Raw genomic sequence first — 26,045 nt, forward strand, 5'->3', positions numbered from 1 at the left:
GCGGGGCCGGGCTCGGGTTTCTACTTTGCTCCGGCGCCTCAAGGGGCGGCCTAGGAGAGGCCGTGTACCCTGTAGAGCCGACGTGACTTCACGTCAGCCTGACTGATGGGGGTTTGCTTTGTCCTTTTACACCAGTGAGAACAAGTTCGGGGCTCTAGAGTTTCTTCCTCACTCTTCCGCGGGTTCCGTGATTTGGGGGTGCTTCTGCCACGGCCCCCTTCTACCTGGCTGTACTCTGTTCAGTAACGCCCGTTTCAATCCTTTTTAAACCCTTGCTGCTCCTTGGGAGGAACGAGACTAGACGAGGAGGGGTGAAACGCACCGGAGAGAGGGACAGAATTTGTTCCAGCGATCGGCTCCCTGTCGGTGTGTGTGTTTTTGCACTGCCAGGAGATCCGGCGCGGTCTTTTCACGTGCATTTGTAATTAAGGACGTAAGGAATACTTACGCTATCGCGGATTAATTCCTCTGATGTAACGGTATTAATCAGAATCTCACTGGGGCTTTTCCCGTAATCTCGATGTTTTCTCACTTTGATTTGAAATGCTAAATGCAGTTCTTGGAGATACACACTTTGGGAAGTACTGCTTTCCCCACCCACCGCCAGCCCTCAAGAGATGAATTTGGAATTGAGGATGAATTCTTGGGAGACAGCCTGAGTTCAGAACCTCCATCTGTCACGCGGGGATGGTGTTAGGCAGTGTCTTAATCCCCTAGGGCCTTTGTTTCCTCGACTGTAACATGGCTTTAAAAACAGTACCATCCTCAAGGTTGTCCTGAGAATTACGTAATTAATGTAAAAGCGGTTAAAACTGCGCTTGGCCTTGTAAGGGCTCAGTAGATGCTATTATTTTAATATTGTCCATGTGAATGTTGGAGAAACTAACAAGACAGTAATTTCTAGTGTAGTTTTTACCTAACAGTTATTGGAATTATTTACCCCAAAGTTCAGTGGGTTTTTCTCTCAGTTTGTCGATCATTTCATGAATCTTTAGCCTTTGTACAGACTTTTGAGTTCCTACTGTGTGTTGAGCCCTTTCACAATTGTGGAATCCTTACCAAATGGTCTGATTTAGGGTTACAACCCCATTTTAGAGATGAGGAAGTAGACACAACGGGGAACTTGCCCAGGGCTACACAGCTGGGAGTCAACCCCAAAACTTTTTGCTTCTTCTACTTCATAAGATACCTTTCAAAAGCTCAGTATGTACTTTAGAAGTCTGACTTTTAGCTGTTTCTCAATGAAGCGAAACAAAATACTACAGTAGTCTACATAAAGATAGTTGTGTTTAAAGTTGGTTTTTCTCTTCATATTAAATATTAATCTTAAATACCTTATTAAGTGGGCATAGGTCATTGGTATTTTTCTTTTTTTCTTTTGCAGGTAGAAGGTATTTTTCTAATTATAAATGGCATACATATATTTTGAGGAAATTTTGGAAAATATAGAAAGTTCTAAAAAGTTACTAAAATCACTAGTAATCCCATCAATCAAAGAACAACTTTTTTGGTGTACTATTTTTGTAACACATACCCTTTCTTTTACAAGATAAAAGGTGAGAGTGTACAAAAAGTGTTCATGGTCAGTAGTAGTGGAGTGGCTAAATAATACTTCCATAGGCAACAATTCTTTCATATGATAACATAGAACTATTTATTTATTTAGACAGAGTCTCGCTCTGTCACCCTGGGTAGAGTGTTGTGGCGTCAGCCTAGCTCACAGCAACCTCAAACTCCTGGGCTCAAGCGATCCTCCTGCCTCAGCCTCCAAAGTAGCTGGGACTACAGGTGCATGCCACGGTGCCCGGCTAATTTTTTCTGTTTTTAGTAGAGCTCTTGCTCTTGCTCAGGCTGGCCTCGAGCTCCTGACCTCAAGTGATCCTCCCGCTTCAGCCTCCCAGAGTGCTAAGATTACAGGTGTGAGCCACTGCGCGCAGCCAAAATATAACAATTTAAAATAATGTTTACAAAGACTTCTAATGACACAGAAAAATACAAGACACCAAAATATGTAAATAGATCTTAATAATGTTAAATAAAATATGGACACTTGTGTATATGTGTCTATAATAAAAGACAAGACAAACACCAAAATGTTATCAGTGGTTATCTTTAGGTTATGGAATTAGGGATGGTTTATATTTTTTTCTTTATAATTTTGTATAGTTTCCCTTTAAAAAATTTTTGTCATTAGACAGTGCCACATTGATAACAGGGAGAATATTTTTTACCTCAGTTTTTGAAGATTTTTAACACATATTAATGTTCATGTCTATAACTATTTTTTCACAATTATGTTCCAGTGATTTATAGAAGACTATGATCACCACCACCCTTAACTCACTTGCATATTCACTAATCTTAATTTAAACATGTGGCTGTTCACCCAAGAATATATTCATCTAGGAAGTTTAGCCAGTGAATCTTTTCATTTGAGAGGTGGTAGAAATATATTCATTTTTAAAGTTAGCATTGGTCATATTAGAATAGCAGTAGTTTAAATAATATCTCGGTAGGCTGGGCACGGTGGCTCACACCTGTAATCCTAGCACTCTGGGAGGCCAAGGCGGGCGGATTGTTTGAGCTCAGGAGTTCGAGACCAGCCTGAGCAAGAGCGAGACCCCATCTCTACTAAAAATAGAAATAAATTATATGGACAGCTAAAAATATATATAGAAAAATTAGCCAGGCATGGTGGCACATGCCTGTAGTGCCAGCTACTCGGGAGGCTGAGGCAGAAGGATCACTTGAGTCCAGGAGTTTGAGGTTGCTGTGAGCTAGGCTGATGCCACGGCACTCTAGTCCAGGCAACAGAGTGAGACTCTGTCTCAAAAAAAAAAAAAAACAACAAACAGTATCTTGGGCTAAATAAACAAGTAACATTAACCATATTGTTATAATCAAAATTATCAAGCAGAACTTCAGAATCTTGCAAACAAATAACCGTATGTATGATGTGATCTTTCTCCATCAACCTCTCTGTCTCTTTGTCTCTCTCTCTCTCTCTCTCTCTCTCTCTCTCTCTCTCTCTCTCTCTCACACACACACACACACACACACACACACACGGACTGCACACACATACGCTCCAAAGACTTATCTCTTAAGCAGACTTGGACAGTAAACGAGGGAGCTGGCATTAACTCAAGCCAACAATTTCCCTGCTTTCTGAACATTGTAATAACATCCTGAGCCACAGTCTCTTCTGTATCTGAGAATGTTTCCAGTATTTACCCACATTCCTTGCTGAGTTAACTCTCTTCTGCTGGGCAAGAAGATGAAAGTGAAAAGAGATGGGGAAAGGAAATGTACATGATGTGAATTTTAAGCCAAATATCTTCACCTACCCAAATGATAGGAATAAGACATATCTAGCCTTTCCTTAGCAAATGGGATGAAGTAAGTAATGAAGATCCCTTTTGATTTGGACATAACATTTGAAGTAGTCTCAGCGAGAACAATTAAAGATTGTTTCCCTACTGCTGTTCAAAGCCTGCTTGCTACTTAATTACCTTCATGAATGCTCATCAATAAACTATTTGAAGTAACTAGAAAAGTGCCCAAGGCAGCATATGCTTTTTCCAGGCAAGAATAAGGATACACTCAAATATGTCAATATGGATGACAGACAAGCCAGCATAGTCACACGCTTGTTTTATGAGTAATTTGAATTAAACTGTACAAGAGTAAATATTGAGTAAGGTTTCCGGCCATGACAAATAATAGGAATTCATATGAGATCAAAAGAGATAATTTTTTCATAAGATGATTTGATATATCTATCGTCTATTTGTGGGGAAAGGAGGATACGCTGTTCTTGATCATTTTGTTCTGGATTATAATAAATCCGCATTAATATAAACGTGACTAATCTGGAATTTATGGGAATTCCATTGGAGCTGTATTTATCATTGTTCTCTGAAAAGAAAAATTTGCTAAGAAAGTTAGTTGTGTAAACAAGAATGCAGAAGAAATCACTAGCAATTTACAAAGAATATTTTCTAACTTTTAAAAAGCATCCTTGAGATCATCAAAATGTATAATTGCAATAGAAACAAAGGTTTACAAGTCTAGTTAGATTACCTGATAAATAATCATTAGCACTCTTTTCTACTCCTGAGCAACACTCTATTAAGCCAATTTGTTAATTTATTTGTAAAATATGAAATGGGATTTGTTTTTATAGTATTCTTTTTATCCACAAAAGCAATACAAAGTTAATTCAAAGAACTTAGAAAATCAAAAAAAGCACACAGGAGAAACACACCCAAAATCCATACTTAAAGATAATGACTTTAACATTTTGAATGATTACTCTCCATTTTTCAATATATATTATAGTATCTTTTTAACCAGAAATAGATGTTAATACAGCTTGCTAAACTTTTCTTCTAACTTAGCAATATATCATGAACATTTTCACATGCCAATGTTTTTATTTTACAAAGCTTTTAATAGTTGCATGATATTCCATTCCATGCTGTTTACTTAACCTACTGTTGGACCTTTGGTTTGGGTATGGCTTTTCTGCAATCTTTATGCATACTTATTTGTACAGACATCTTTGATTGTTTTCTTAGGCTAAAGTCTTTAAAATGAGATTGTTTGATCACAGGATATGTTCAATTAAGGCTTTTAAGGTATTCCCAGATTAAAGGGCTGAAAGAGAGCAAGGGAGGCCATAAAGATTATCCTCTCATTAAACAGAGCAAGGCAGAGAAGGGCAAAAGATGGCTCTGGAGAGACAAACAAGATATTCAGCATCTTCCTTCCCCAAATTAGAGCCTCCTTGCTATATTTTTCCCTGTAATGCTTATTTCCTACTCATGTATCATATAGTTTACTATTTATTTTTATTATTGTCTGTCTGCCTTCACTAAAATACAAACTCCAGGTCAGAGATTGGCTTTTTAATTCACTGCTGGACATATAGTGCCCAAATACATGCCAGGTATATAGCAAACAGCAAGTATATTTTTAAAGAATAAGTAAAGCAAAGGAATATGTAATATTTTCAGAACCTACAACAGTCAGATCACTCTCTTAAAACATTTGAAAGCTTTCCATGTGAAAGAAACTTTGGACATAACAACCTGTGCCAAAGGATGGAAATTGTAGATTTTTGCTCAACCTAAAGAACTTTTTGGCATTTACAGCTGCACAAGAATTGAATGGGCTTCCTCTTTGTATATATTATTCCTTGGATCATTTTAAGTAGAAAATACTTAGGGATATAAAGATGATTCAAATGTCTGATGAATAAAAAACAAGATTCCCAGTAGTTCTTTCAACGTTAAGGTCTCGTGATTCATGATTTTGTTGACAATTTTCTCAATGGTTCATCACCAGAGCCTGGGCAACATATAGACAGAGAAGAAAATAGTGGCCTAATATACAGTAGTACATATTTTGAAGGTAGCCAAAAGTTTTGCTCACCAAAACTGTATTTCCCATTCCTTTCCTAGAGCACTAGAAGTTTCACCTTTCAAAATTAATTGCTTGGCGTTAAAACTAACAGTAAGTCTTTTATTTATTTTAGGGCAGTGATCAATAGAAAAAATGTAAATCTAGGGTGGCATCAAGTAAGAAAACAACAATTTTGGAAAAAAAATTTAAGAGAGAGAAAACATTATAAATCAATGCAGCTCAATGTTATTGATATAATGGAACATAAATATTAAGGAATATATTGATAATCTAGTATGATCAATCATTTCCTTCATTTCTCATATCTCTTTTCTCCCTGTCTTCTTTCCCTTTCTGTGTCTTTTACTTCCTCCCCTTTCATTCTTTTTTTCAGTAAGTATCTGCTTATCACTGACCATATTGTAAGCCCTGGGAACACAATGATTAACAAATAGAGACATAGAGATATAGGAGAAATCCCACCCTCCCATTACATTTGCTACCTCCTGGCCAAAATACCAGGGACTACAGGTTATATACCTGGAATTGAAATTGACTATACTCATCTTCAACTTTTCTAGATATTGCCAAATTGTTCTTTAAAGTAGGTTTGTATTAGTCAGGGTTCTCCAGAGAAACAAAGTCAGGAATATAGATGGAGATATATAGATACAGACATGGGTATGGAAATGTATATGAATATAGGTATAGACACAGATCTAAATATAGATATAGATATAGATCTATTTTATAGAATTGACTCACATGATTGTAGGGGATGTCAAGTCCAAAATCTGGGGGGCAACTCAGGAGGCTGGAGATTCAGGTAAGAGTTGATGATGTTGCGGTCTTTTTTTTTTTTTTTTTTTTTTTTTGAGACAGAGTCTTGCTCTGTTGCCCGGGCTAGAGTGAGTGCCGTGGCGTCAGCCTAGCTCACAGCAACCTCAAACTCCTGGGCTTAAGCGATCCTACTGCCTCAGCCTCCCGAGTAGCTGGGACTACAGGCATGCGCCACCATGCCTGGCTAATTTTTTCTATATATATTTTTAGTTGGCCAGATAATTTCTTTCTATTTTTTTAGTAGAGACGGGGTCTCGCTCTTGCTGGTCTCGAACTCCTGACCTCGAGCGATCCACCCGCCTCGGCCTCCCAGAGTGCTAGGATTACAGGCGTGAGCCACCACGCCCGGCCTGATGTTGCAGTCTTAAGTCGGAAAACTGCAGGGCAGTCCAGCAAACAGGAAACTCATGAAGCGTTTCTATGTTGGAGTCTTGAGACAAAATTACTTCTTCTTGAGTCTTTGCTTGAGTACCAGTTTATACTCCTACAAACACCTTTGAGAGTTCTTGTTGCTTCATAGCCTTACCAACAAACTTTTAAATTTTACCAATCTGCTCAGTGTGAACTGGTGCTTGTTTTAATTTGGATTTTTCTAACTACTAGGAAATAGAGTATCTTCTTTTTTTTTTTTTGGATGTTTATTGATGTGAGTTTTCTCTTCAATTGGTTGCCTGCTTAAATCTTGTCCACTTTTATATTGGGCTGTTTGACTTCTCCTCATTGACTATCAGACTTTATAATTCTGGATAAAAATACTTTGTAGGTTATTGCAACTTTTTTCTCCTAGGCCAGCACACGGTTCTCAACCTTGGCTGTACCTTAGCGTCACTCAGGGAGCTTTTAAAATTCTAGGTATGGCCAGGCACAGTGCTCATGCCTGTAATCCTGGCACTTTGGGAGTCCAAGGCAGGAGGACTGCTTGAGCTCAGGAGTTTGAGACCAGCCTGGACAATACAGCAAGACCCCATCTCTACCAAAAATTTAAAAATTAAGCTACTTGGGAGACTTAGACAGGAGGACTGCTTGAGCCCAGGAGTTGGAAGCTGCAGTAAGCTATGATGATGCCGCTACAGTCCAGCGTGAGTGACAGAATGAGACCCTGTCCCAAAAACAAAAACAAAAAACCCCCAAAACTCTAGGTACTCTGGCTGTGCCTTCAACCATTTAAAATCAGAATTTTGGGGAGTGGGACCCAGGAATCAGTACTTTTTAAAGCTCCCCAGGTGCTGCCTATGTGCTTCTGAGAGACACTGTCCCAGGCTATGGTGTCTTTGCCATACAGAAAATTTTAATTTTAATGTTTCCAATGCATTGATTTCCTTTTATAGTTTCTACTTTGTGTTTCATTTACATTTTCTGTTTACTTATTGTCATTAAAATATTTTCCTATACAGTCTTCTCCCCATCTCTTTTGTGTGTTAAAATTCTTACAGTCTTGTGACGAGGATTTTTCTACATAGATGACTAAAACTCTTATTTTAACAAATTATAAATATCTTTTTTTCTAATTTGTTATTACAGAACCAAGAAAGAGTAATTTTAGCAAAAGTTGTGTAAGATATTTATTTTTATGACATAGCTGTATTAGAGGTGAGAAGCAACTTTTGATTTTAATCATTGTATTCCACATTAAACTTTTGAAGGGCTATGGCTTTACTGATACTCTCTAATTCAGCTTCAGCAAAGATTATTAATAATATGTGTTGTTCCAGTACAAATATTTTAATTACACTTTCCAACTTGGGCCCAGCAGAATGGTTCCCTGCCAAGAAGGGTGGGGAGAAGACGGGCCAATCTGCCTCTAACATTCACAAGCACATCTATGGAGTGGGCTTCAAGAAGGAAGCCCCTTGGGCACTCAAAGAGATCTAGAAATTTGTCATGAAGGAGATGGGGACTTCAGATGTATGCATTGATATCAGGTTCAACAAATCTGTCTGCGCCAAAGGAATAAGGAATGTCCCATACCATATCCATGTGCAGTTGTCCAGAAAACTAAATGAGGATGAAGATTCACCAGACAAGCTCTATACTTTGATTACCTATGTACCTGTTACCACTTTCAAAAATCTACAGTCAATGTGGGTGATAACTAACTGCTGATTGTCAAATAAAGTTATAAAACCACAAAAAAGGAGAAATATTTTAATTATCATTGACTAAATTGGGGCAGAAGGGCTACTGATGAAAAATACTTAGGAAGTTAAATTGTGCATAAGGTAAGTGTCTAATTATCACTGGCTCCAGCTCTGAACCTGGGTGAGATTATTATAAAGTAGGGAGCCAGTGGATCTGCAGACACCTAGCTTGAGGCAACGCTTGATAAAATTGCTCAGTGGAGCACTGCTGAGTGGGTGCCTGCACTGTGACTAATGCCAGAAAAAGTTAATAAATCTTTCCCGCTATCTTTAGTGTTGTTAGAAGCATGTTGTTTCTTACTGTCTTGTTCTTCTTTCCTTCCCATGCAACCCACGTGACTTCAAGTTTTCTTACTTTCTGTGAAACAAAATTTGTCCAAATTTCTTTGCTGCCTCTTCTATTTGTCAAGAGTTTTGGTTGCATGTAACCAAAACTTAAGTCAAACTATCTTAAGCCAAAAAAACATAATTATAGTTTTTGTTTTCATTTTTCTGGCAGCAGTTAGGCATGCAGGTGAGGAAACTATTGTTTGGGATCATTTGCTTGTGGTTGAAAGAAATTTGGAAGCAAGTCAAGAAAAAACAAAACATGATATGCAAGAGAAAAGTAAAGTTGTTTGCTTTATTAAAAGCATCTTACCAGGTGCAGAATACCCTTTGGTGTTTCTAGCAGTACGGAAATACTTGCCTTGCAAAACGACTCTTAACAATTTGAAACTCTCAGTTGGCCGGGTGCAGTGGCTCACACCTGTAATCCTAGCACTTTGGGGAAGACTGCCTGAGCCCAGAAATTTGAGAGCAGCCTGAGCTATATAGTGAAACCCCCATCTCTACAAAAAATTAGCTGGGCATGGTGGTACACACCGGTAGTCCCAGCTACTCGGGAAGTTGTGGCAGGAGAATTGCTTGAGCCCAGGAGTTTGAAGTTGCAGTGAGCTATGATGATGCCACTTCACTCTAGCCCGGGCAACGGGCTAGACCCTGTCTCTAAATAAATAAATAAAGCTCTCAGTCTCAGCACTATTGATTTTCTTATTGTGGTAAAATATACATAACATAAAATTTACTATTTTAACCATTTTTAAGTGTACAGTTCAGTAGCATTAAGTAGGTTCACATTGTTGTGCAACCATCACCACTGTCCATCTCCAGAACTTTTTAACTATTGATATTTTGGACTGGATAATTCTTTGTTAGGGTGGTGTTGGGGTCTCTCCTGTACATTGTGGAATGGTTAGCAACATTCATGGCCTCCACTTATTAGATGCCAAAAGCATCACCCCCTACCCCTGTCCCGATAATCAAGTGTCTCTAGGCATTGCCAAATGTCCCCTGGGAGACAAAGTCACCCTTAGTTGAGAACCACCAATTAAAAGGGGAAGAATTTTCATCGTAAGTTGTGCCATTTTAACTTGAAGAAATAACTTTGTAAAAATGCATTATGGGCATTCATTAATATCAGGACACAGAACTATTTGTAACTTGACTATGTACCAGATCAATTGTGCTTTCAGTAGTAAACAAATAGAGCATTTAATTGCCTAAACAGTAATAACATAATTACTCTGATTGGCATTGCTTCAGAATAGCTAAGACTAATCAGAAAAGTCTAGATTAGAAATGACAGCTTCATATGCATGACTGAATGTGTATGGCTAAAAGATTGTTGAAGTATAAGGTTAAGAAATTTATTTTAGTGTTTATTATAATTACTGCATGTTTAATAGAGTGGCATCAACTGACTTGCAGAAAAATAGCAATTCTGTATTCTCACACAGAAAGAGTATCTTCTGTTAAGAATTATTATTTTGTTTCATCTTGTACCAATATATACTGTAGTTACAGTGAAGAATACAATATAGACAAACATTTGAAATATATATTAATTGTGTGCTAGAAAACATGACATTTCCCAAAGCCAGATATGATTCTGTGTTCAATTCTATCAACACCTAAAATGAGGGACCTTAAGTAGTACTTTAACTTTTAAGGCACCTGAGAGTATTTTTCCATGTGTTATAGAAATAATGTGGGTAATTATATAAGAATCTGTAGGAATGAGGCACTTAATGTTATTCACAATGTTCCAAATAGCTGAGGTTTGTCCTTAGGTGTGAGAACCAGTTAAGACAGAAAAAGTCAGGTTTATTCTATACTAAATTAGTCCTATTACTTATTTCTAGTAATTATTAGGTTATATTATTTATAGTTGCTGTAGTTCTGAAAACAAAAATTTTAAAATATTAAACTTGATACCGCAGATATTTGCTTAAGTCTCTTGACCTATCCAGGCCTTAGTTTTGCATTAGTCAAATTAAGGCTTGAGATAGATAATCTTAGGGATTTCTCTAGCGTTAAGATAATATTGTTTACTTATAGTTTAAATTAATAACTGAAAAATGAAGATTAAAATAAAGAATATCCTTTGATTTATAACTATGCTTTCAATTATATAAATCGTGTATACAAGTAGTCCTAAAATAAAGGACAGACTGGCTTTTCCATTTAAGTAAACAAGTTTTTTTGTAGATAGATCTTTCAGTTCTCCATGCATGTTGAGGAGGTTAGAGAGTGAAATATAATTATTTTTAAACCATACACTGTAAAATGAGATTTCACAATCATGCTAAAACTTGTATCTTGATTTCAGAGTATAGTAGAGCAACTAGAAATGTGATAAATTAAGACGGGGGTAAAAAAACTGGTTCTACTTTCTGCCTGATTATAGGTAACAGGCTAGATTATTATTGACAGCACAGAAAATAAAATATATTGGTGTAAAATATTTTATTTATAATTCATTGATCCATAATTATTTACATTTTATAAAAGTTTTCATCTCACTATAAGTACATATTCTGTTTTGGGGAAAGTCTAGACTGTTCTTGGACCTTCATAATAATAATATTCATCATTATGAGTGCCATTTATTGAGCACTTCCGGGCCAACGCTTTCCATTCATTATCTCATTTAGTCCTTACTTGAAATAGGCATTACTAGCTAGAATTGCTAAGTAACTTGCTCAAGGTGTCACAAAGAACAAGTCACAGAGGCAGAATCTGTCTGCCTCCTTAGCTCTTCTAACCCAAACTGTAAGCACCTCAGGAAAAAACCCAACAATAACAAAACAACAAAAAACACCTTAATTCTTAATTCTACACATAGTTACTAGCCTCAGTAAAATAGTGGAATTCCCATGTTGCAGCTTGAGTGGGAATTATTTTAAGATCTGTGGCTGTTGATGTAATTACCCATACACATAACCTTCTGTATAGTATCAGATTCATCTGTTGATCTCTGAATTAAGTTTTGGTGAGTGGTCAAAAAATTAAGATCACTCTTATATTAGAATGTCCGCTAGGCTTGATTTCATTCTCTGTCTGCAAGCAGGCAGAGGGCCCACAGAAGGCTCCTGGGAGTTTAAATTAGAGGAAGACTTTCTTAGCTTCTTACAAACCTCACACCCTCTTTTGAATGGTAGTCCTTCATAGGCACGCTTAAAGAATAGACATTTTCCCACGGTCCCCTGCTGATGCTGAATGAACAGATTCTTGGCCCCCTGCTGACTGGTGAATATATTGCTTATCCCCATCTTTACTTTTTACTGACAGCCTTCATAAAAACTCGCTTAGAAGACAAATGGCATGGCAGAATCTCTGACAACTCATTAAGGAAGGATACAGTAGGTTTCTGCCAAATATCACTACAATTTTAATGCTACTTAACAGCAGTTTTTATCATGATGGAAGAAGCCAAGGATGCTGCTGAGAATGATTGCCTTCTGTCAAAAGCGGCATAATGTCTGTTTGCACTATTTTTTGAGAGAGATGTAAGTGAAGAAGTCAACATACAGACTATAGCATATTGCTTTTGCATGTGCTGTTTCCTCTGCATGGAATGCCTTTCTCTCCCTTCCCTGCAAGAGCCAGCCCAAACGGTGCATTCAGTGTGAGCCCTTCCCTGTCTCCCGTGGCATTGCTCCTTCCGCTGGACTCTGACAACACCTTTTCCTACCTCTGTTATAACCATTAACATGTTGCAGTACAGGTTGTATAATTATTTGTCTGTCTTGACTCACTAGAAGCTCCTGGAAAACAAGGACCTTGCCTTATTCACTGTTGATTGTGAAATGACGTCCTTCTCATTGTATGAGCTTTTTCTTGTTGCGGGCCAGATCTACTTAGAGTATGGTGATTATGATCATAAAAATTATTGACAAGTCCCAGCTCTGCCAATCACTTGACATGTAGCCTTTCAAATTTCCCTATTCTGTAAAATGGGAATTGTAATGATACCAACCTCCTGGAAATAAATTTCTGCACATTTTTTCAATTTTTTTCATAATTATAGATCTATTAAGGTTTTCTGTTGTTTATTCTTGAGTCAATTATGTTAATTTATATTTTCTTCAAAATTTTTCATACCTTGTTTTAATATATTGTCATAAAGTAATAAGTATTCTATTTGTTGATTTCATCTATATATCTGGTTATAGCCCATCCCTAATTTGTATACACGTGCCTTTTTCTGCCTTTCTCTTTTCCTCTTTCTGTAGAGAAATATGTCAAAATGTTGGCTGGGCACGGTGGCTCACGCCTGTAATCCTAGCACTCTGGGAAGCCGAGGCAGGTGGATTGCTCGAGGTCAGGAGTTCAAGACCAGCCTGAGCAAGAGCGAGACCCTGTCTCTACTAAAAATAGAAAGAAATTATCTGGCCAACTAAAAATCTATATAGAAAAAATTAGCCGGGCATGGTGGCGCATGCCTGTAGTCCCAGCTATTCGGGGGGCTGAGGCAGTAGGATCGCTTAAGCCGAGGAGTCTGAGGTTGCTGTGAGCTAGGCTGACGCCAAGGCACTCATTCTAGCCTGGGCAACAAAGCGAGACTCTGTCTCAAAAAAAAAAAAAAAAAAAATGTTAACAGTGGCTCTCTCTGGGTGATAAGATTATAGGCTATTTTTATTTTCATATTTTTCTATATTTTCAAAATGTTCAGACATCAGTATATATATTATGTGTTCACAAAAAATATTTGAAAAAAATCTTCCATGTTTTTTGATTTTCAAATAAGGATACTGAAGCCAGGAACATGTTATAGGTGGATCATGGCCTTGGATTAGAACCAAAACCTGTAATGACTGAACCACTCTTTAGATGTGAGATAGGAGACATTAAACCATTTCACTTCCTCTTGTTCTCATCTTACATAAAGATGAGGGTTGGTAGAGTTGGGGGAAAGATCAGTATGAATTAATCATCGGGGCTTAATTCACCTTATGTGGTAAATTGCATTTTTGGTGACAATTTACAGTTGGTAATAAAAGACAATTATTATAGTGATAAAGGATAACAGTTAATATGTGGGGATAACAGACATAAGTGAAACATTTCAATGTGTAATTGGAAGGTGGATGCTATATATTTGATAATATTAAAAATTTCCTGTGATTTGGTAGTAGGATTTTTAAAGGAAAACCATTTTTTTAAAAAAAACTGGGAGAAGTTTCCTTGTGGTTCCTAACTCAAAGCAAATTATTAATAGAAGAGATATGCATTACAATTGGATTCAACAAATCTTTTTGGATTACCTACTTTAAATCTTTTTCTAGACCACAAATAGAAATGCTTTAATGACCTTGTTAGGAACATAAGCTACTTTCAAAGAGACTTTCTACAATGAGATTATAACTATTAGATAACTAGTTTACTACACTAAATCACTCAATGGAAGGCATCTTCTTCAACCTTAGCGTGTAAGTGACTTGCCTGGTGATGACCACATGAATATAATAATTGTGTCTTTTCCTAGTAGGATATAAGCTTTATAAGAGCAAAATCCTTTCCATATTGCATTTTTCTAAGGCCATTACCAAACCTTAGAATATTATGTGACAAAATCGAGGTGTTTAACAGTTTTTTAAATTTAATAATGATGATAATAGATGCTATTTATTAATGTGCCAAACATTGTACTATCCCTTAAGTGAACTATTGTATTTAATCTCCATAATAACCCTACGAGATACTGTTAACATCTCCATTTTATTGAGGTTTAGGGAGATTACGGAACTCATTCAAGGTTATGTAGCTTGAAACTGGTTTGGCCAGGATTTGACTCAGATCTGACTCCAGAGTTGGTTCTCTTTACTACTTTGATCTCCAGAGTCAAAAACTCTTTGGTGGCCAAATAAATGAATGAACTTTCATTTGCAGAAATTTGTATTTATTTCATCACTTTTCTTGGAAAAGAAAAGAATTTCTGAGTTTACAAACATCTTCCAAAGAAAATGAACAATACATGTGCCTATGAGATTTATTTTACTCTATTTCAAAGATCCACCACTGTCTTCTGTACCAATTATATGTTGATTATAATTATAGATGACATGTATATATCAATATATGTGTTGACTATAATTGCAGACACCACCGATTGTTAGTAATTTCTCAATTTTAGAGACCTTAAAATGTGTACCTTAGAATGGGTAATACATGCAATGTGTGAATACATAGGTTTTCTGTACTGCAATGTGAATTTTTTTCTGTAAGTTCTGAGGCAGTGCAGTGCAGTGGTTAAGCACATAGACTATGGAGCTAGTCTGCCTGGTTTCAAATCCCAGTCTGCTATTTATTAGCTTGCAGTCTTGGGAAAATTGCTCAATGACTTTGATTTTAGATACCTCATCTATAAAATGGGGGTGACTCTGGATCACCCAAGATAAACTTAATTAGACCTATGTAGGCATTTTTAGTTTAATTTCTAGAGACTTTTATAAAAATTGATCAGATTTATTGCTTAAAACATCTATCAGCTGTCAGAGGACATATTTCTTCTTGTATTTGTCTTTCAAGACCATCATTTAGTTCAAAGACTTTTAACTGTTTTCAGGAGGTCTTTAGTCCTAAAAACAGCTATCCTATCAGGTTATTGACCCTAACTGAGCTCACAGTAAATTAGAACATGATTGTTAATGAGACACATTTCCATGCATTCACTTCCCACTGCAAGCAAGTTAATTTTGCATAAAGGAAACTTCCCATCTACAACTATAACCTAGAGTTCTCATTCCAACCATTTAGGCAGGTGCTTGTTCCATATCTCTTTGCAATTGGAAGATATATATTCGTTAATATTTTCTTGCTCTCTCTTTTTCCGCCTCACCAGTTAGTCTTTGCACAAATAAGCCTCTTAGCTCTATCACGTAGCAAATGAACAGAATTCATCTTTGTCAGATGAGGCCGATGGCCCAGTGGATCTATTTGGAATATGCCAGACTATTTGTTAACTGGGTGAGCTATAATGCATTTTTGGAGGCAAAAAAAAAAATTTCTTTTACTCTGAGCCTAAGAAATGTTTCCTAAAATTAAGTTTGAGAGCTATAAATTGTGGGTTTGGTTTTGTTTGATTTTATTCTATGCAATCCTGATGGCTAAGAAAAAATAAAGATATTGACAAAGATTAATTTTGGACAGAGATGTAAGAGTGACTATTTTCTCTTTTATATTTTTCTACATTTAAAACATTCTCTCTGGGGGAAAAAAATTCTAAATTCCTCCTCCTCCTCCTTAAAAAGGTCAGAAACCCCTTCCTGCAAACATCATTTTACCGTCTTAATACAGTGGTCTCAACCTTGGTTGTTCATTGTAATCACCTGAAAACATTTGTTTTTAAATGCCATGCCTGGAACCAAACACAGAGATTCAAATTTAATGTTCTGAGGTGAGACCTGGGCATTATCATCATTTAAAAGCACCCCCAGGTAATTCTGATTTGCAGCCAGGCGTGAAAACCAATGAACTAAAGTTATATTATAATTCTAATACTTCATTTTATGGAATACTTGGTCAATATTTGTTTGTTTGACTGAGGAAAAGAAGAAAAATGGAAGACATGATCTGGACTTTACAATACAATGCATGCAATTGTAATCATTCGACTGTTTTTTTTTTTTTTTTTTAGTATTATATCTCAGTGGCAGACATTTATTTTATTATCAGCCTTAAGCTAAATTTTAATGCCAATCTCTACTACAGGAACTTGCAATTTTACATCCCTGACTGGAATAATAATAGAACGTGCTCCAGGACCCTCCTCAATGTGTTCCATGAACAGGTGATTGGCCACATGCCAAGGGAATCTGCTGCCCTCTGGAGGGCATTGTGCTGTTACGGATGAAAACAGCATTTCCCAATGGATATTCCGAGGCATGTGAGAAGTCATGAAACAAAACAAAAAGCTTTCTGGTCCTGTGGAAAATTCATAGCATTTGGAAAATGCTATACACTGCATCTCTGTGTAGGAATTCACAACGCAAAACAGAGATTGAGAAGTTCTATAATAAAGAAATTTGTATCCCAAACTAATTGGACCACCCCCCCACACCTAATTCTTGTTAATAATTGGGGAACTAATATTTTACAAATAATATTTTGTATTCATAATCTAGAAATAACTCTTGGCAGTTGGAGGAAAAAAAGGAGAAAAGCTTAATGAAGGATTTCTTAAATAAGCTACAAAAAGGGAAGGTTGATGAAGTGGATACATTAAAAAGCAAAGATCTCAGATCCCACACAGTGAAGCATTGACTGGAGAGATGCAATCCGATGTGGCAGTGTGATGTGCTGTGCTGTCAGATTTATATTTCTTTCTTCTTCGTTCTTTTCCTAATGAAACATTTGAGATGTTTGTACCATTGCATAACAAGTGGAATTGTGATTGGTGTTTTACAACATACAAAATTAACTTCATGTAACTGTCATAGGTGCCAGGAATCATGTTAGGCTAAAGATACATGAAGGACAGCAAGAGGCTAGGCATGATGGGGTTCCACCTGGAAGTTCAGTTAGTGGATACATGCCGTCTGTATGCAATTCCAGCTGTGGTTTGCTCAGGCTGGGAAGATGACAAATTTAGTAGAATTAAAAAGGTTGTAGTCAGGAGGCTTGGGCTTAATTCTTTTGTGTCACTACTTTTGTGATCCTGGCCAATTAAATAAAATTCTCCTTATCTGTAAAATGAACACATGCAGAGCTGTGTTCAATGAGATAACTGTTCAATGAGATACTATATGTGAAAATACTTTTCACAGCTTCTGACATATAATAGGCACTCAGCAAATATACGTTCAATGTAAATGTGATCTGTGAGCACAGAGACAGCACCAAACTAAAGATGTCAACACAGGAGGAAGCTGAAACTGGAGGACATAGCTAATGTGACCAACCATCCTGGCCCCATTTGCCAGGGACTGTCACAGTTTTAGCACTTAACGTCTTGCATCTGGGGAAACCCCTCAGTCCTGGGTGAACCTGGATGGTTGGTCACCCTAGCTCAGAACCCAGAATAGAAGTGCAAATAACAAGGATATTGACCCCAAGGAAACAAACAGTGGCTGGAACAAAGACACAGAGTCTGGAAACATTAGGAAGAATGGTCTTTTTTTTTTTTTTTTTTTTTTTTTTTGAGACAGAGTCTCACTCTGTTGCCGGGGCTAGAGTGCCATGGTGTCAGCCTAGCTCACAGCAACCTCAAACTCCTGAGCTCAAGCAATCCTACTGCCTCAGCCTCCCAAGTAGCTGGGATTACAGCCTTGCGCCACCGTGCCTGGCTAACTTTATATATATATATATAAATATATATATATATATTTTTAGTTGTCCATATAATTTCTTTCTATTTTTAGTAGAGACAGGGTCTCGTTCTTGCTCAGGCTGGTCTTGAACTCCTGAGCTCAAATGATCCGCCTGCCTCGGCCTCCCAGAGTGCTAGGATTACAGGCGTGAGCCACCGTGCCTGGCCACAGAACAGTCTTGATATTGACCAATATTTCTCACTCAGTGGTTTCCTGACCAGATGACAAAGCAGGCTAAGAGTGTGAGTAGGGATAAACCCATAGGTGGAGGTCAGTACACACACCTGACTTAAAGGAGGGACCTCAAGGAGCCAAGTAGTGCTATACAAGAGAAATTTTACAAAACTGATTTCTTAAGTGACTTTGGTGATAAGCTAAAATGAACAATGAGGAAGGACAGTCTCTTCAATGAATAATGGCTAGGACAATTATTATCCATAACACAAAAGAAAATGAAGTCCCTACCATATGTAACACAGAAAAGTTAACAACTTAGACTCCTAAATATGGAAAGAAAATCTGTAAACATGTTGGAAGAAAATAAAGGAGAAAAACTTAATGAAAGATTTCTTAAATTATAAAAAGGAAAAGATTCATAAAGCTGATTACTTTAAAATGAAAAGATCCCATGAACATAGTGAACAGCCAAGCCATAAACTGGGAAACAATATTTGCAATATATCAAACCTATAAAGCACTTGTATCAAAAATATGTAAGGAACTCCAACAAATCCATAAGGAAAATGCCAGCAATACAATAGACACAGGGTAGAAATAGGCAATTCACAGAAGAAACCTGAGTGGTAAAAACATATTTTTTAAAAAGCTCAGTTTTGGTACTCATCAGAGAAATGCAAATTAAAATAGCAATGAGGTAACATTTTACCCTGAGCAGATTGTCAGAAATTAAAAATCATGACAATACCAAGTGTTGGCAAGAACGTAAGGCAACAGAAATTCTCTTACACTGCTGATGAGGGGGTAAATTGATACAACCATCCAGGAGAGCAAATGTTCAATATCTATAGATCTTTTAAAAGTTTATACCTGAGCAATACTTTCTAGTCATGCAGCCTAGGGAAACCTTCGAACATGTGCACAAAGGGTCATGTATAAAAGTGTTCACTGTAGCATAGTTTTTAAGAGCAAGAGACTGGAAACAACCTAAATGTCCATCAGCTGTAAAATAAATTGAGATATAATTCAGTCAATGCAATACTACCATACAGCAGTTACAATAAATGACTAAAGTTAGATGTCCAATGTCACTAAATCTCAAAAGCATAATATTGAACTGGAAAAAGCAAGTTGCAGAAGGATTTGTACAGTATGGTATCAATAACATCAAATATAAAAGGTGCAGTATTATAAATGTTATGTGTACACAAATATGTAATAAAAATACAAAAACAATCACGGAGACAATACACCAGAGAGTAGTTACTTCTGAGGAGAAAAAGATGGAGATGAAATCAGGAAATAATTCATAGGGCACCAAATATGTCTATTATGCTTTATTCCTAAAATAGCTGAAGTAAATAAAGCAAAATGACAACATTTTCCAGAGTTGGGTGATAGATACATGAGCATTATTTTATTCTCTATGCTTGTCTATATGCTTTGAGTATTTTATTTTGAAAAAAATGAAAACCATGTTATTAGCATTGAAATTCCAGTTGTTTCAAAATTACTCTCAAATATTTTAAAAAGTGAAACAAAACGATGTTTTTATGAGTTGGCCACTTAACAAAGCCACGTTTAACATTATGTCCAAAGAATGAGTTAAAGCAGACGTTGTCCTGACACATAGCTCACTGCCACTTAACCAACACTAGATGTCACTTTACTTCATGCATTTAATTTGAGAGTTTTCTGGTTAAAATTAGATGAGTTTGTGTATGTTTTATCATTTTCTTTCTCCAGTAGATATAGAGAATGATGGAAAATGAGAGTGCTCTCTGCTACATATCTGTCCAGGAAGGCGAGGGACATGTCTATTTGAGTTCATCTTTTCATGCTCAGCATCTCTAATGCATATAATAAGGTTGCAAAACTGAATAGACACAGGATGCATGAGACTTTGACAGAAGAAATGTTTAATATCTCCAAAATGTATAAAATTACATTTGGTACAGTTTTTCCTTCAATGGCAGCAATGTGTTAGAAGCAGACTTTACAAGGGCTTGCAAGGGAAAGGTTATGACTCTGACCTAGTTGCAAAGCTCAGTTTGTGGTCAATGGAGGAAGACACTGCTTCAGATCTTGTAACCCAAGGTTGTATCTCAGTTTATTGGAACATTAGATCTTTGACAAAAAGGGACTGCAATCAGTAATCATAACCTTTAAGGGGGAGAAGGATCTTTGATATTCATGAAAATCGTGTATTCTCTGGAAATGTTCATATAAACACATACAAATTGTTCCACGCAGTTTCTGCAGATTTGCAGACTTCCTTAAAGCTCACGCATGAACCCTAGATTAGGATCCCCTGACTTGCCCAGGTGCCTTTAAAACCAAGCTTTCTTAAACTCTGTTTTCATACCCTGCAATAACCAGAATTTCAGCTGAGGCCAGCACACGTCATGTGGGCTAAACAATGTGATCATGTGAATGAATGGAATGGAAACTAACCCTGTAAAATTCAGGTATTAACCAAATGTGGGCAATATATACTTTGGAAATATTTGGCTTATAGATACCAATCAAAGTGTTTATGTATTTATTTTCTGTCAGGATATTTAAGAAAAGAAAAAAATGTAACATATTCATTTCCTAAGATATTTATTTGGAAGTTTGTTCTTCCTTGGGGAACAAACTAAATCCCAGGAATTGCTCCACTCCACATATTAAAGCTATTTTCTTATACCTAAATATTTGTCCAATTGCTTTCATTTTACACCTGTTAACTGGAAAGTATTAATTTTATTGCTGACTTTCTTGCATCATAAATATTACAAAAGTAATCTTTCACCCAAACTAGGTGAAATTAGTTGATTTTATGAATACAAGTTAATGAAATTTCACTGTACAGTGTAAATATGCTCTATATCAAATAAGCTTGAAACTTCTTTATCTTCTTTGCTCCAGATTCTTTCCTTATTAAAAAGACCTTCTCTTTTCAGGGCCCCTTAGTTCTGTTAGCCACATTATTAATCTACCAAAGTCAGGTGTTGAATGACAAATAGATTCTTCTTTATCATGACTGCCCTTTTATTGAAACTATTAATACTTTGGCTATAGTTATAATAGATAAATTGGGCCAATTTTTTTTAAAAGTATCTTTTTACTCACTAGAGATTATGTTAATGCTGTAAGAATGGTACAACCAGGATTTATATATTTCTTCTATTATACAACTTTGCTATATGTGTTAGGCCATAGTAAAGTAATCCAATAGTATCTTAGAGTCCTGATTTGGTACAGTGACCATTTATAGGCCTATACTGATCATAGTACCCCTTGTGAACTTACAAGTGAAAACTTGATCCTGCTTCAAGAGAACAGAATCTAACTTGTGTTCTAATTATTCAACACCAAAAGCTTCCACAGCCCTCTCAGTATATTTAAATTTTCTCCATGGAGTTAAGATGTTTATACTGATAATTTTCTTTAAGAAAACATCCTAGGGACATTGTCAATTACAAACAAAGAAGGGTCAGGACTGAGGCATTTTAACTCAATGAAGAAAAATTTATAATTTCACCCCTAGATACTTAACCATTTATCCAATAAAATCTGTAAATTTTCAGTTACTGATTTAATTATTTCTCTCTGGCCTTAGAACTTGGAATCATCTGACTTTCTCTAAAAACTTCTATCACAAGTGCTTGATTGAACGACTGTCTTTTTCTCTGGAAGAAACTATCCTACATGAGTCATGGTACGCTTAATCAATGGACTTGTATTTCCATTTCTATAGCCATGATTTTATTAATATAATCCCATTTGATCATTCTGCCAATTTCTTGTTCTATGCTAAAACATTTTGTTTGTATATGTTCATACTATATACCAAATTTAAGTGTTCATTTTATCATCATTATTGACACATTAGAAATTATTAGCATTTTTAAAAGTTTGGGATTACCCAGCGTGGGAAAAAGCTCCATGAGGACTGCTGGTGGACAGCATTAGACCTGGGTAATACTGAAAACAAGCTCCACTTCTTCAAGCCCCTGCTTGGATCAATAGATTTTCTTTCTGGGCCAAGTTATATCTTCTTTTCATTGACAGATGAATATCTCAAGGTCTTGCAGCCTTTTCTACTTCTTAGAAAACTCAGTAGAAGTAATTGAGGGGAATCCAATATAATACAGTTTCAGCAAACAGAAAATACATTACATTCCTGATTAAATCGCCCACTGACACCCCTAAAGAAGTGTCGCAGCAGCAGGAACCTGGGATGTCTTATTTCCCAGGGAATCCCCAGTTCCTGAAATGATGCCTGGCACACAGGAGGAGGGTGCATGGTTAGTACTGAGTGATGAATGAGCAAATCCCATATTTAGGAACATGTGAATCTGGCTTTGGGGGAAGAAGCTTACTGCAGTCTTTGTCATCTCCACTCCCCAAGAAGCACTCGAGTTAATGTTTGTAAGTCTTTATATCAGTACCTGGAGCATAGTCAGTGTTCTGCTAAACAAACCAACAAGAAATATATCAGTAGATGTTAAACAGCTACTGTCCCAGAGACGTTATAAAAGAGATGTTTGCATGTTCAGAAAGATTGGCCTAGAAGATCTCTAAGCCCCTGTGCAGTGCTAAATTCTGTTATTCTACCCTGCTCCCACAAGACATGTCTACCAATTTATCCCACACATTCCTTATTCGTTTTAAACCTTCACTCATGCCTTTGGAGAATGTCTTTCCTGCCCCTCTTTTAACCTATTCGAACCATATCACCATCTCCAGCCAGCTTTTTTCCCCTTATTCTGGACCTCCCAGTCTCTGGCATGTTTTATTCCTTTGTGGTATTCTCTTATTGCTTTATGTGCAAAATTATCACATGCCAAATCAGATTGTATGCCTTTTGAGGACAGCCTTATGCTTTGTTTATGTTTCCCAGCATGTAAGTATTCATTGCATGAATAAATGGTAGGGGAAAAAGTAAATTGGGGATCAACTCTTTAGTGATACATAAGTGCTAGTAAAGTGGATTATATATTCAATGTTTAGACAATTAATAATCGATTCCTATCTCTAAAGAAGTTTTAGGTCATCCTTCCCCATTTTTTGGATGGATTCTACTATAGGTGAAACTTTTGTAGATTAGCTGGTTCCCCTTCATTCCTTCTCTTCTGAAATGTGTGGTAAAGTAAAAATGCCCAGAGCAATAATTTGTGGATAAAAAACAGCTGCACATGAAAAATAATTGATGTGGTTTAAAAATTACTGTGAGGTGGAAAGTAAAATGCCTTTGCAACCTACGCTCTAAAGAGAGTGCTAAAGCTAATTCCTTATAAATCATGGAATGGAAACAGAGAGAGGCACCTATTTTTGGATAGTCAATTGATTTTAAAAAGAAGAGTTTAAAAATTTTGTATAAAACATTAGAAAATATTCAGTTTCCTGAGAGTACATAGCTAAAGATAAAGAATGTCTTATCTACACTCACAGTAATGTGCCTTTAATGCTTTCCATGATTATAAATAAGAAAGACTGTCACTTTGGTTTCTTTATAAGTTAAACTTTTTTTTAATGCCTTTGTAGTTTTGGTTCTTTTTTCTATTATGCCTCTGCAATTTTCCTGGGAGGGACCCAAATGGCAAACATTCTCTACTTATCATATTCCTCAAGGTGCTGTTATCACTGTCGGGCTGCCCTAATGCCACTTACACCTGGCATGCAGGTATGTGTAGGATGCCAGACATTGGGATGAGACTGCAAGATTCAACAAGATATTATTATATCAGCATGACACAGACAACATTTGATTCATTTTTTTTGTTCTTATGTAGATCTAGATAGAGCCATCATTACTAAACTTATGAAAGTGCTTTTGTTCTAGTCACTTGTTCCTTCATCTGGAATTCTTCACTCTAGAAGATATGCTTGTTAAGAGAATTCTAATTCCCTGCTTTTCTTTATATAAAGAATATCTGAGTAATTTTTTTTAAAAAAAACCAATACTCTCCTTTAAAAGGAAATTAAGCAGGAAATAGAAAAGGGCTTAGTCATTATTTTTTAACTTGTTATATCTCTTAGCTAATTCACAAAGGAAGCCTAAAAATTAAGCAGCATTAAAATGTGATGAGTCACTAGCATATTTCACTACTTTATTTGAGCCTGTTGTTAATTTCAATACTTTATAAGTGGTAGTTAAATATAAAGATTAAAAATACATACATGGGCCGGGCGCGGTGGCTCACGCCTGTAATCCTAGCACACTGGGAGGCCGAGGCGGGTAGATCGCTCGAGGTCAGGAGTTCGAGACCAGCCTGAGCGAGACCCCCGTCTCTACTAAAAATAGAAAGAAATTATCTGGCCAACTAAAAATATATATATATATATATATATATAAAAATTAGCCGGGCATGGTGGCGCATGCCTGTAGTCCCAGCTACTCGGGAGGCTGAGGCAGTAGGATCGCTTAAGCCCAGGAGTTTGAGGTTGCTGTGAGCTAGGCTGACGCCACGGCACTCACTCTAGCCCAGGCAACAAAGTGAGACTCTGTCTCAAAAAAAAAAATACATACATGTATTTTTTTAATCTTTAAGCGCTATGATTTATGATGTGTAGCAGTGTCTGTATAAAAGGATAAAAATATTCTAAATATATATCACATTTATTATAGTCTAATAGTTAATTTTGTTGAGGAGTTTGCTCCTAAATTGTAGAAACATTATAATCTAAACCTATGCATGGATTTGGGGAAAAGAAATAGGCTGGGACAATGAAAGGAAATGACCTTAAATAAGTATCTGAAGATTAAAATAGAATTAAAGTAATAACTGCAACATATTAAAATTGGGCAGATAGAAAGGCTTGAGATTCAACCACAAATTAAATATATTTGGGACATTTAGAGAGGGGAAATTTGAATGTTGTCCTATAAACATTTTACTAATAAATTTGTAAAAAGTCAACTGGCAAAATATATGTTTTTCAACTATATGGAAAAAGTATAAAAGAAATAACTCACATAAGTGCAAGGCACTATTCCTAGAACTTTACATTCAATAAGTCATTTAATCTTCACAACAAATCTATGAGGTAGATACTATTACTATCCCAATTTACAGATGAGGAAACTGAGGCATACAGAAGGTAGATCGTTTGCCCAAAGTTATTCTGCTAGTGAGTAGGATTCTAACCTAGAGCTAGAATGCTGGAATCTAGGCTCTTAACCATTTCATCATTCTGCTTTTGCAGCATGATCAGTAACCTTTTAATTCACTTTTGTTAAAGCAATAAGAATCTCTGATTAAAATAACAAGTTATGGTAGGTTGGTATTCTATTACAACATGGAATATCCAAATAAGTTGTATAGAATTTTTAACAATATGATTACATTGCTAGAAATCACATTCTCAGGCTTCAGGAACTGAAGACACATAGTGATATTTAAATTTTCCATAGGCTAGTTAGCAAAAAAAGAAAAAAGTATGCCACTGCACCCAGTAGGAAAAAGATCAGTAATAATTAACTTTTATGAGTTGCTTACTATGTGTCAAGCATTATTCTAAGTCTTTAGTTAACATATTTGATCCTAGCACAACCTTATGAGATATGTATTACTATTATTCCCACTTTATGAATGAGGTTAAGTGGGAAGTAACATGTTCACCCTGCCTTCTCCTTTCTCTATTCTTCATTATTGGAGATTTCTGGATCTTTGGTGTTTTCTTGTTTTAAATTGGTGGGTGATTTAGAAACTTTTAGGTGCCTTTTTTTGGTAAGGTAGGTTGCAACCTTTGATTTAGGACTGAGTTGAAGGATAATTGCTGCTTTGCAACAGAAAAAAAAAAAAAAAAAGAACTTTGAAGGCATTTTGTTTTCTACCTGCAATGTAACTACTGCATGATCTAG

The 26,045-nt window shown here is 36.3% G+C and overlaps 1 protein-coding gene across 1 annotated transcript in view; it reads right to left on the bottom strand.

The window, feature by feature from the left end:
* Window positions 1-26,045, bottom strand: part of SNRPF (small nuclear ribonucleoprotein polypeptide F) — a 234,926-nt gene that overhangs the window by 6,618 nt on the left and 202,263 nt on the right. The window lies entirely within an intron of this gene.

Source organism: Lemur catta, chromosome 6 (assembly GCF_020740605.2).
Source record: "Lemur catta isolate mLemCat1 chromosome 6, mLemCat1.pri, whole genome shotgun sequence".
Lineage (NCBI taxonomy): Eukaryota > Metazoa > Chordata > Mammalia > Primates > Lemuridae > Lemur > Lemur catta.